Source organism: Dermochelys coriacea, chromosome 3, assembly GCF_009764565.3.
Source record: "Dermochelys coriacea isolate rDerCor1 chromosome 3, rDerCor1.pri.v4, whole genome shotgun sequence".
NCBI classification, from domain to species: Eukaryota; Metazoa; Chordata; order Testudines; family Dermochelyidae; genus Dermochelys; species Dermochelys coriacea.
This window is the reverse complement of record NC_050070.1, coordinates 19,088,362-19,100,992: the sequence shown is the minus strand read 5'-3', so window position 1 is coordinate 19,100,992 and position 12,631 is coordinate 19,088,362.

The window sequence follows — 12,631 nt, the reverse complement described above, 5'->3', positions numbered from 1 at the left end:
ACTGTTCACAGCAGCCCGTAAAATATTTTCCCCTCATGTTTTGGCACAGGCATTTTTTTCCCTTTTGAGCTCTTAAACTACAGCTTTAGAAATTGTGTAGGTGTTTTCATTCAAAATTCCATTGTTTCTGGCCCATTTGTAACCTCATCTTTATCTCCACTCTCCCCATCACAGCTGAACAACAGGTAGCTACATAACAGAGCTGTTTCTATGGGCTGAAAATTTCCCAAACCAAACATTTTAATGAGATTTCAGACCACGAGGAAGAAGGTAGTGCCTTTTTTGTGATCTGGTCAGACATGTGTTTCTCTTGGTAGAGAAGTCAAGATTCACTTGTAATGAACAGAAAGGAGATTCTCTGTTTCTCCTACAGGTCAGACAAATCCTGGGTTCTCTCTGACTTGTACACTGATTAACACAACCTACCATCCCATAGGATCTCCATAAATCCTGACCTGAATGGATAACTGGGCACACTACAGTAACATGTGTTTTGAAACGGCAAACTTTAAAATAATAACCAAGAAGTAGCTTGAGCTCCACAAAGAAAAGTGCATGAATGACACTTATTTCCAAAACCATGAGGCTTGAATAACTTTGTGATTATTAGAAAGAAGGCACATATTTTTAACTGTGAGGGTGATAAACCATTGGAACAAACTATCAAGGGAAGAACTGGATTTGCCATCTCTGGATGTCTTCAAATCAAGACTGGATGCCTTTCTGGAAGATGTGCTTTAGCCAAACACAAATGTTTTCACTCAGTGCAGAGGTAATTTAGGTGAAATTCTATGCCCTGCGTTATGCAGGAGACTAGACTAGGTGATCATAGTAGTCCGTTTTGACATTAATGCTATGAATTAGGGAATAGAGATTTGCCATTCTTCATTTTTTCCCCATTTTAACTCTATCAATATTTAATTCTGATTTTCTTCCTATAAAAGTAAAGACTAAAAGAAGAAAGACAGTGTAAGGAAAAAGGAAGAGTTGAGGAAGTCAGAGTGCTTTTACCAGTGAGTTCTTTCTTTCCTGTTGAAGAATTTTTTTAGCCATCACACTAGTAGCAGTTCCCAGAAATTAGAATCCTAGTATCATATAAATGTAGGATGGGAAGGGACCTTAACAGGTCATCTAGCCCCCTGCATTGAGGCAGGACTACGTATTGTGGGAGTTTTCTGTATTTCTCATTGTGATGCCTTCTACTGATGAACCTAATTTAAATGAAAAAAGAAAAGGAGTACTTGTGGCACCTTAGAGACTAACAAATTTATTAGAGCATAAGCTTTCGTGAGCTACAGCTCACTTCATCATAAGCTTTCGTGAGCTACAGCTCACTTCATCGGATGCAATCCGATGAAGTGAGCTGTAGCTCACGAAAGCTTATGATCTAATAAATTTGTTAGTCTCTAAGGTGCCACAAGTACTCCTTTTCTTTTTGCGAATACAGACTAACACGGCTGCTACTCTGAAACCTAATTTAAATGGAAAGGAAGTTTTAGAAAAGCATTCCCTGAGTTTTACATATTAAGGTCCAAACCTGGCAGTCCCTGTGCTGACTTCAGTGAGGCTCTTGCCAGAATAAGGCCCAAAAGGTTTGGCCATAGGGCTGTAATCCTGATCCCATTGACATCAATGGCAAAACTCCCATTGCCTTGAGTGGGATGAATATTTGGACTACCAGTTTCATCACCCTGTCTCTAAGCAGATCTTTGTTCTGCCTGCTCTTCCCCCAGCTATGAAAGAAAAAAGGGAACTGAAAAAGATTTTAAAAAACAAAAAAGCCCTAATATCAATATTAATGAAACCATAATTAGAGAAAGCTGGTATGATATATATTCTGAACTGGGAAACAGTTCTCTTTGTAAGTTAAGAGACTCAACTTTGAGTGAAAAAAGAAGCCAAAGCCTTCTAAAAGGCGGTGATATGCAGTCCCCGCTGCTGTCCAGCTGCACTGCATTGCTAACACACAAGCCCTCAGACAAAAATTGTCTGCAGACGTGGCAAAAATAGTAATAACAAGACAAGTCAATTTGTAGGCACCCATGGCCAAAAGCTTCCAAGCACTTTAATAGAAAATCATTATAACATACTCATATCCTCCAAGGAACAGACTTATAAAAAAAATTCCAAAGGCCACATTCATAGTGAATCCCCTGAAATACACTAGGAATGAATTTGATGGAGATTTTATTATGTATGCTAAGATTTTCAAAAAGAGGTGCCAAAAGTTAGGCTGCTAAATCCTTATAGAGGCACCTAAATAAGTGGCCTGATTTTGTCAGAAGCAGCCAGGGATTGTCACTGAAGTCAAAGGGAACAGATGGATGCATGATTTTGAATACCAAGCCACTTATTTAGGTGCTTCACTGTAGGCACTCATTTAAATAATAGTCTTGGCCTAAGTTATCTAAGACCTAATTGGAAAGTTTAAAGGAGTGACGACTGAATCTAAATGCCCACAAATCAAAACCCAAATGGAAACAGTCAAGCTTTGCCCAGTCAGGATGCCAAGCATGACCCAAATTATGCATTTGGTAGCTTTGTCCCACATTCCTGCATGCAGCTCAGCTGCCAGAATGGCCAGCAAACAGCTGCTGGCCATGAGAACAGATAGCTAGGTAGCCCTGTTGGATCACTGTACACTGGCCCAGCGTGGTGACACTGTGCAGTCTGCTTCCTAACCCTGGATGGCTGAGAGCATCAATTTCACTTTGTTGCTTTTGTATGGTAGGTAGAGGATCAGAAACGCTCAAACACATCCTTAACTCAAGTCTTCTGGATACAATAGTTGTAGAAGTGTTTTGAAAAGAGCTTTTCTTTGTTCTACTGCACTGGTGGCTGTCATGCAAAGAAAAGGAGTGAGTCACTGTTTATTGAAGCTAAAGCTTTCATTGCTATTCAGAAGGGGATTTCTCATGCAAGCAGCAATTAACTCTGTCCCTGTGGAAACCAAACATGCTAAAGTAGTTCTGACATGGCGCATAGTCTTTGGTTTAGCAGTCAATAACTAAACAGAACCACTCATCATTCTTGGGTCTCCACAGCAACATGATCTAACAATCCCAGTCAAGCTGGCCCAAAATGGTGCTCTGAGTCCGTGATTTTGCAAGTCAGCCTTTAAAATATTGTTATTTATATTAGCACTTTTGCAGAGTTCAGATCTGTATACGCATTTCAATGCTTATTGGTCAACGAGTTAATTATGCATTTGCTCTATGGCTAAGTGTCTGTAAAATAAAGGCTAACAGTATCAGACTTCAGTGCCTCAAATCTGGTACGTAGGATGAGATTTTCAAAAGGGGCCTACAGGAGTAAGCACCTAGCTCCAATTAGGCCCATCTGAAAATCACAACCCCAGATAAAGTAGTTTCATTATCAGAGGTGCTCACAAACAACAACTCCCATTAACTTTGATGGGTGCTGTGCTCATTTAGAGGCTCCAATTTAGACCTGGTATAAGGAAGGTAGTTCTTATAACCTGCCTGCCAACACAGATTCATGATCTGTGGTATAGAAGTGAGCCTTCTGCTATCAAATTGCTCTGGAAATCTGTTGATTTTGCTGAGAGAAATAATTTGCATCACTGAAGTGTTAATATAAGACCATAAGAATGACCATATTGGGTTTGACCATCTTGCCCAGTATCCTGCCTCCTGACAGTAGCCGGTGCCAGATGCTTCAGAGGGACCAAACAGATCAGGGCAATCTGTTGAGTGAGCCATGCCCAGTCATCCAGCCCCAGATTCTGACAGTCGGAGATTTAAGGACACCCAGAGCATAGGGTTCTGACCCTGACCATCCCGGCTAATAGCCATTGATGAATCTATCTACCATGAACTTATCTAATTCTCATTTCACATCTCCTGCAATGAGTTCCACATGCGGACTGTGCACTGCGTGAAGAAGTACTTCCTTTTATTTGTTTTAAACCAGCTGCCTATTAATTTAATTGGGTGATCCCTGATTCATGTGTTATGTGAAGGGGTAAATAACACGTCCCTATTCACTTTCTCCGCGCCAGTCATGATTTCATAGACCTCTGTCATATCCCCCCCAGTCATCTCTTTTCTAAACTGAGCAGTCCCAGTATTTTTAATTTCTCCTCATATGGAAACTGTTCCATCCCCCTCATCATTTTTGTTGTACTTCTCTGTACTTCTTCCAATTCTAATATATTTTTAAATGGGGTGACAAGAACTGCACACAGTATTTAAGATGTGGGCATATCATGGATTTATACAGTGGCATTATGATATTTTCTCTGTTACTATCTATCCCTGTGGTAATGGGTCCTAACATTCTGTTAGCTTTTTTGACTGTCACTGCACATTGACTGGATGTTTTCAGAGAACTATACATCTTTACTCCAAGATCTTTTTCTTGAGTGACAGCAGCTAATTTAGAGCTCATCATTTTGTATGTATAGTTGGGATTATGTTTTCCAATGAGCATCACTTTGCATTTATCAACATTGAATTTCATCTGCCATTCATAACAACCAGTGTGCAGTTAAATAATATTTGTCAACATGGAGATTGTGATAGCAGATAAGACCAGTGCTTCATTTCATTGTCCGAGGTTGTGGCCAATACCCAAAGCGATGGAAAGATGGTAAAAAATAACCCTTCTATGATAAATTTAGCTAATTGCATAAAACAGGAGAGAAAGAAATTCCTTCTCCACCTCCAAATGTGATCCCTAGAGAATGATGTTTGATTATTTCATATGACTATTAACAGGCATTGAGTCATCACTACTTGCAAATGTTTCTAATTTTCTTATCAAAAGGCACAAACTTTATATGGCAGTTTAAAGTGCACTTATAAAATGATTGTGGAAGTTTATAAGGAAGATCAATAGACTTTTAACTGTGAGAGATAGAGAGAAAGAACAATACATGATGTCTTAGGGAAATTATCACCTTTATCATCACAAGCCTTCTTACTGAAATAGGATAGCCACTCATAAATTACTGACTCTTTTCTCATTAGACCAAAATTCCTAAGAGACAGAAGGCATTGTATAGTGTAGGGCCAGTTAGCAGCTAACCCTGTGTGGAGAGCAGCAGAGAAAAGGAAACTTGTGCAAGATGCCAGCTGGCCAAATATCTGAAAATTGAAATCAGAACAAAATGTCAATGTTATTGAAATAGAATGTTTCAACTGACCCAATTTTTTAAAAATTTCTTTTTATGGAAAATTTCATTTTTTCCCTTTCGTTTCTATGTAGATTTCAAATGTCAAGATGTCCTTATTTTCTGCAGAACAGAAATTCTGAGCTTTGACTGGCTCTAGTGATACGAGGTAGTCACAACTCTCTGCTAGCACCACTGGAAATAGCCTTCCATCGGAGACATGGGGTGAGGGTGAGACCCTTGCCTTGCCTTCTCAGCCCTTGCACTGTCTACACCTCTTTATATGCTCTTGGAGCTGCCCCTGCATTTTGCTCTCATAGAATCCTTCTGCAAGAATTCCAGAATACTTCCTTAATAATAATAATTCCTTCCATTGCAGCATAGGTCCTCTGCACGTCCAATGCACAGGGCTGTGCTTTCAAGGAACAATTTAGCCTAGGCAGTCTAAGGATCCACTAAATAAGTAATCCAATCAAGATCAACATATAAAATTAACAGAATTAGGCTCTAAACTTGCCTTTTTGTTTTTCTGAGATACTCTCTCTCTCCGAAGCTGTCATTTTAAAAAAGAAACAAAAACACACAAGCAAATCTTTACCACGCTGGGGACATATTTGCTGGAAAAATATGTTTCTAATTTGTCCTTTGTGCAGCAGGGAGCTGCTGCTGCCATGCTGTGATCTCAGGTGCTCCTATGTTTCTGTGCATGCAATTGTTCTTCATGCTGTTGATCAAAATGTTTCTATTGTGCAGGGCCTAATTTTATTTAGTCGGGGAATTTATTATACACAGTAATATCTGAGGCTCCGATCCTGCAGTAGATAGTGTGTGTGGGACAGGCATGCTGTTGAGACCTCAGGGAGCCCCTTTGACTTCAAGCAGTTGTATAACTTTATGGGCTTTTTTTATCCTTACTTCAGTGGGGTTCTGTTGTGGTTGCACTAGTCCACTTGGCTGCCATCAGTTGCAGAATCAAAGCCTTATTATTGGTTTTGTCTTGTCTTAATTGGAGGCCTGACTCTGAAAACATGACAGATGAGAAAAAGACCCACCTAATGTGATATCCTAGCCCAATTAAAGTCCATGGGAGTTTTGTCACTGACATCAGTGGACCCACAATTTCATCTGGGAGTGATTAATGCATGTTTAGAGTGGGGAAAAAATAAGACGGTTGTTTGTAGGTGATGCTTACATTCAGCATAGTAACTTTCAAGTTGTATCAGTATTACAAGTTATACTAGGGAGACTAATTATGTCTTTCTATTATTATCACTCTTATTGTTGCAATATTGCCTGTAGGTTAAGCAAATCAGGGCCCCAATGACTTTAATGGAATTACACCATTTTACATCAGCAGAGAATCTGATCCAAAGGTTGTAATTTTTTATTCAGGTTTGTTTCTTTCTTCTTGTCAATAAACCGTGGGCAGCAGGCTGGGGAAGGGAGGGGTGGCACTCTAGTTCCTCAAATAGGAAAGCAAAGCTGAGGGCTTTTGAGGCTGGTTCATTGCAGTACATCAGCCAAAGACCATAATGAAAAAAAATTGTGCCTCTACCTCACATATTCAGTAATGGCATATTTTATCACATACTCTGTAGGGGGAAATGATTCCCCCCCCCCGCCTGTACATTATTTTAGCTCAGTAAATTCACTGTAGAGTGATTGGCTAGAGAAGAACTGCTGTTTAGAGAAGTGTTTGCAAGCTGATCAGTTTGATGAGAGGAGTTTGCAAGATGTGAACATGGCAGGAGATAAGGGAAACCTGTCTTTTAAGCATATGGTCAAGTAGCACTATGAGCAAAGAATGCATCACCTATCCAAAGTAAGTAATGGGGTCAGCCAGAGGGAAGAAACTGGGGCCTCTTGGAGGGTCATGATTATAAATATTAACCCAGAGGCCCTTGATTTGAGCTGCCCAGGTCACCTAGCCCCCAAATTTAACCTCAGCAGCCTGTAAAGTCATCTAACCTACACGCCATATGCTGAACACTCTGGCCAAGATCCAGAAAAGCATCTAAGTGTGTGTGTGTGTGTGTATGTGTGTCTGTGTGCGTGCGAGCACGCTGGTCTTTATACAGATGAATAGTTTTAGTAAAGTCTACCTGGACAACTCCATCTGACCAATGGGGAGCTTTGAAATTTACTGTGGCTTGTGTACATCACTAGGCAATGCTACTCAATGAGTTTCATGATATATTCACTCCCAAACACTTTTAGTCCCTGATCCTGCAAACACTTAAGCATGTGCTTAACTTCACGCATGAGTAAAACTGAACATATCATTAAGTTTGCAGATTCAAGTCCTTCATCTTGTATCTCTCCTCTTCTTCTTCCCTCCTACCCTGTGAGACATTACTGTGTATAGTATTCTCCTGCATGTTGTGAAGATGCTCTTTCGTAATTGCCTTTTTCATGAAACCAGTGAAAAAAGCCAAATGATTCCCATTTTTGTTTCCATTTGAAATATTTCACACAGCTCTATCATTCATGACATCTCTGACTGTTTATACACACTGGAGAGTGTGAAACTAGATCCATAGATTAAACATGTTATTCTTCAGCTGCCTGTACTTGCAGATAATTATTTCAACTGCCATTTAAAAAAAAATTCAGAATGGTGCCAAATTAAAAAATCTGTTCCTTATTTCTCCTGGTGCACAAGGTCCCTTGTTGGGTTATTGAAATTGCTAGGCTGGTCTCGTAGCCAAGAAAAAGAGAGAAGACAGATGGAGCCATGCATTTTAGTAAAAACTCTTAAGAACTGTCCTTGTGACAACCCCTGTTCTGTCTCTAAGGCAGTGGGTAAATCTTGTTATGTGTCCTGCTCTGTACTAAAGATATTCCTAGCAATGCCTGACAACTCTGGCATGTTTTCTGTGGGGATTTACTTGTACTGCATCATTAAAGAAAGATATTTCTCATATGGATCAACTCTAAAATTAAAAACAAAACAAAAAAACAAAGTAAAGGTTCCTCCTTCTCTGCAAACAAATATTTTTCAATATTCTACAGGAAACTAAGTATTTATTTTTAAAAGATGCCTTCATTTTAATTGTTGTGGTAATATATTTAAATCAGGCACAGGATAAAAACCCTGAGGCAATGCAGATCATTTTCTAATGTGTCCTGGGTGTTAGACAGGCAATGCACTTAATTTCACACAGAAGCAAATCCCATTCAGCAGACCTACATAAGAAGTAAGGCTTCTTCAACTCTGCATATAAAACATTTAAATACTCCCTTTCACTTTTCATCAGCTTAAAAACAAAAAAAGGTTTCCTATCAGTCTCTGAAGCCACTTTAGCATTTCCCTCCTGGTTTTCAAATGGATTTGTTCCACTCCTCTTGTTTGACCTCATATTAACCTCTCCTGTCCACTACTCTGCTTCTCAAAATCTCAGCATCCTTTCTGTATTCTTCTCAACTCTCTACAAAATATGTTTCTTCCCCTTCCCCCACCCATTCCTGGAGCCTAAGAGTCAATGCAAATGGTATATTATCGTATTTTTCACTTCTATAGCATATTCCATCCAAAGTGCTGTACAAATATCAATTAGTTAAGCCAGACAACACTGTTGAGAGGCACAGAAGTGTAAATATGCCCATTGGCAGGCGGTGAAATAGGCATTAAAAGATTATTTTTAAGTGGCCTTATATTTAGAGGTGTTGTGCACCCACAGTTGTCTTTGACTACACGAGGAGTTGCAGATACTCGTAAAATAAAGGATCCATCCTTGGTTCCTTCTGATATAGGTTGAAGTGCCTAAGGTTCTATAATTCAAGATACAGGCTTGATGCAAGAATCTATGGATGAAATTCCGTGTTACAGAATCATAGAAACATAGGGTTGGAAGGCACCTCAAGAAGTTATCAAGTTCTGCCCCCTGAGCTGATGCAAGACCAAATAAACCTAGACAATCCCTAATAAGTGTTTGTCCAACCTGTTCTTAAAAACCTCCAGTGATATTCCATAATTTCTCTTGGAAGCCGATTTCAGTGCTTAACTACCCTTATAATTAGAAAGATTTTCTTAATATCTAACATAAATCTCCCTTGCTGCATATTAAGATCATTACTTCTTGTCCTACCTTCGGTGGATATGGAGAAAAGTTGATCCCTGTCCTCTTTATAACAGTCCATAATATAGCTGAAAACTGTTATTAGTGCCCGCTCAGTATTCTTTTCTCATGCCTAAATATGACCAGTTTTTTAACCTTTCCTCACAGGTCAGGTTTTCTAAAACTTTTATCATTTTTGTTGCTCTCCTCTAGATTCTCTCCAAACTATTAACATATTTCCTAAGGTGTGGTGCCCAGAAAGGACATCGTACTCCAGCTGAGGGCTCCCTAGTGCTGAGTAGAGTGGTACAATTACCTTTTGTGTCCTATATATGATACTTCTGTTAATACACCCCAGAATGATATTAGCCTTTTTTGTAACTGAATCACACTGTTGACTCTCATTCAATTTGCGATTCAGTATAAGCCCTTTTCAGCAGGACTACCATCTAGCCAGTTATTCCCCATTTTGTATTTATGCATTTATTTTTTTCTTTGTAAGTTAAGTACTTTGCACTTATCTTTACTGAAATTCATCTTGTTGAATTCAGACCAATTTTCCAATTTGTCAAGATTGTTTTGAATACTAATCCTATCCTCCAAAGTGCTTGCAACCCTTCCCATCTTGGTGTCATCTGCAAATTTTATAAGCATACTCTTCAATCCATTATCTAAGTCACTAATGAAAATGTTTAATATAGGACTGACCCCTGTGGCCCACACTATATATGCCCTCTCAAACTGACAATAACACATTGATAACTACTCTTTGGGTCTGGTCTTTCAACCAGTTTTTCACTCTGTTTACAGTAATTTAATCTAAACCCTATTTCCCTAATTTGCTTATTAGAATGTCATGTGGGACCATGCCAAAACCTTACTAAAATCAAGATAGATCATGTCTACAGCTTCCCCCCTTCTAATAGGCCAGTAGCCCTGTCAAAGAAGGAAATTAAGTTGGCATGATTTGTTCTAACAAATCCATGATGGCTATACCTTATAACTCTAATTTGTTCCAGTATCTTTCAGGCATCGAAGTTAGGCTGACTGGTCTATAATTTCCTGGGTTGTCTTTGTTCCCCTTTTTAAATATAGATACTATGTTTGCCCTTCTCCAGTAACCTGGGACCTCACCATGAATTCTCAAAGATAATTGTTAATAGTTCCTAGATTGCCTCAGGTAGTTCCTAAAGTACCCTAGGATGAATTTAATCAGGCCCTGCCAACTTGAATACATCTAACTTATCTACATATTCTTTAACCTGTTCTTTCCCTGCATTTCTTCCCCTTTTCTGTTAATATTAATTGCGTTAAGTGTCTGGTCACAATTTACTTTTTAGTGAATAGGCATTGAACACCTAAGTCTTCTTTATGTCATCAGTTACTAGCTCTCCTTCTGTGCTAAGTAGGTGACCTGCACTTTCTTATGTCTTTCTCTTTCTACTAATATATTTAAAGAACCTCTTCTTATTGCCCTTTAAGTCCCTTGCAAGGTGTAACTCATTTTGTGCCTTAGCCTTTCTGATTTTGTCCCACATTGTGATTTGTTATGCACAAGGTTAGACTGAAAAATCATAATGGTCCCCTCTGACTCAATAACCAGAGCTAATAATATGAAGATAAATTAATATAAAGATTGTTTCAGGAATGGCATGCTAAGGTGAAATAATTAAAAGTTATGTTTGTTATCAGTGACGGGAAAAATGCAAAGAACTGAATATCACATATGGGGAAAACAATCCTACTCCTTCTTAATACCTCAGAAACTCTACAGTCACTTGGTGGTTTATATTTTCTCTTTTACTTTGATTTATAAGTAAATTATTGTTCAATCTAATTGTGAATGATATACCCCCAGGGTACAATGCATCATGACATTTCACCATCGAAAAAAATATACTAATTAAAGCTCTTTTTTTGTTTTATTTTCCCCCAAAAGAAGTCTATGAAATCAGATCATACCCATGGCATCAGTGAAGCAATAAGAGGAATAAATCAATGCAATGTATTAAATACTGCTATGGGTACCCGCATGGCTCCACAGTATGCCAACTTTTTTATGGCTGACTTAGAACAATGCTTCCTCAGCTCTCGTCCCCTAGCACCTCTACTCTACTTACACTATATTAATGACATCTTCATCATCTGGACCCATGGGAAGGAGGCACTTGAGGAATTCTACCAAGATTTCAACAATTTCCATCCAACCATCAACCTCAGCCTGGACCAGTCCACACAAGAGATCCACTTCCTGGATACTACAGTGCAAATAAGCGATGGTCACATAAACACCATCCTATACCGGAAACCTACTGACCGCTATATTTACCTACATGCCTCCAGCTTTCATCCAGACCACATCACACGATCCATTGTCTACCGCCAAGCGCTAAGATACAACTGCATTTGCTCCAATCCTTCAGACAGAGACAAATACCTACAGGATCTCTATCAAGGATTCTTAAAACTACAGTACTCATCTGGTGAAGTGAAGAAACAGATTGACAGAGCCAGAAAGGTACCCAGAAGTCATCTACTACAGGACACACGCAACAAAGAAAGTAACAGGACATCACTAGCCATCACCTACAGCCCACAACTAAAACCTCTCCAGCACATCATCAAAGATCTACAACCTATCCTGAAGGAGGATCCCTCACTCTCTCAGACCTTGGGAGACAGGCCAGTCCTCGCTTACAGACAGCCCCCCAACCTGAAGCAAATACTCACCAGCAACTATACACCACACAACAGAAACACGAACCCAGGAACCAATCCCTGCAACAAACCCCGTTGCCAACTCTGTCCGCATATCTCTTCAAGGGATACCATCATAGGACCAAACCACATCAGCCATACCATCGGGGTTCGTTCACCTGCACATCTTGATATATGCCAGCAATGCCCCTCTGCCATCATATTGGCCAAACCGGACAGTCTCTACGCAAAAGAATAAATGGACACAAATCAGACATCAAGAATGGTAACATTCAAAAACCAGTAGGAGAGCACTTCAATCTCCCTGAATGCTCAATAACAGACTTAAAAGTGGCCATTCGTCAACAAAAAAAACTTCAGAAACAGACTTCAGCGAGAAACTGCAGAACTGGAATTAATTTGCAAACTTGACACCATCAGATTAGGCCTGAAAAAAGACTGAGAGTGGCTGGGTCACTACACCTTCTTGTCAACTGTTGGGAATGGGCCACATCCACCCTGATTGAATTGGCCTCGTTAGCACTGACCCCACATTTGGTAAGGCAACTCCTATCTTTTCATGTGCTGTATATTTATACCTACCTACTGTATTTTTCACTCCGTGCATCTCATGAAGTGGGTTTTAGCCCATGAAAGCTTATGCCCAGATAAATGTGTTAGTCTCTAAGGTGCCACAAGGACTCCTCGTATTTTTTAAATACTGCTGTCTGCTAGGCAAGTA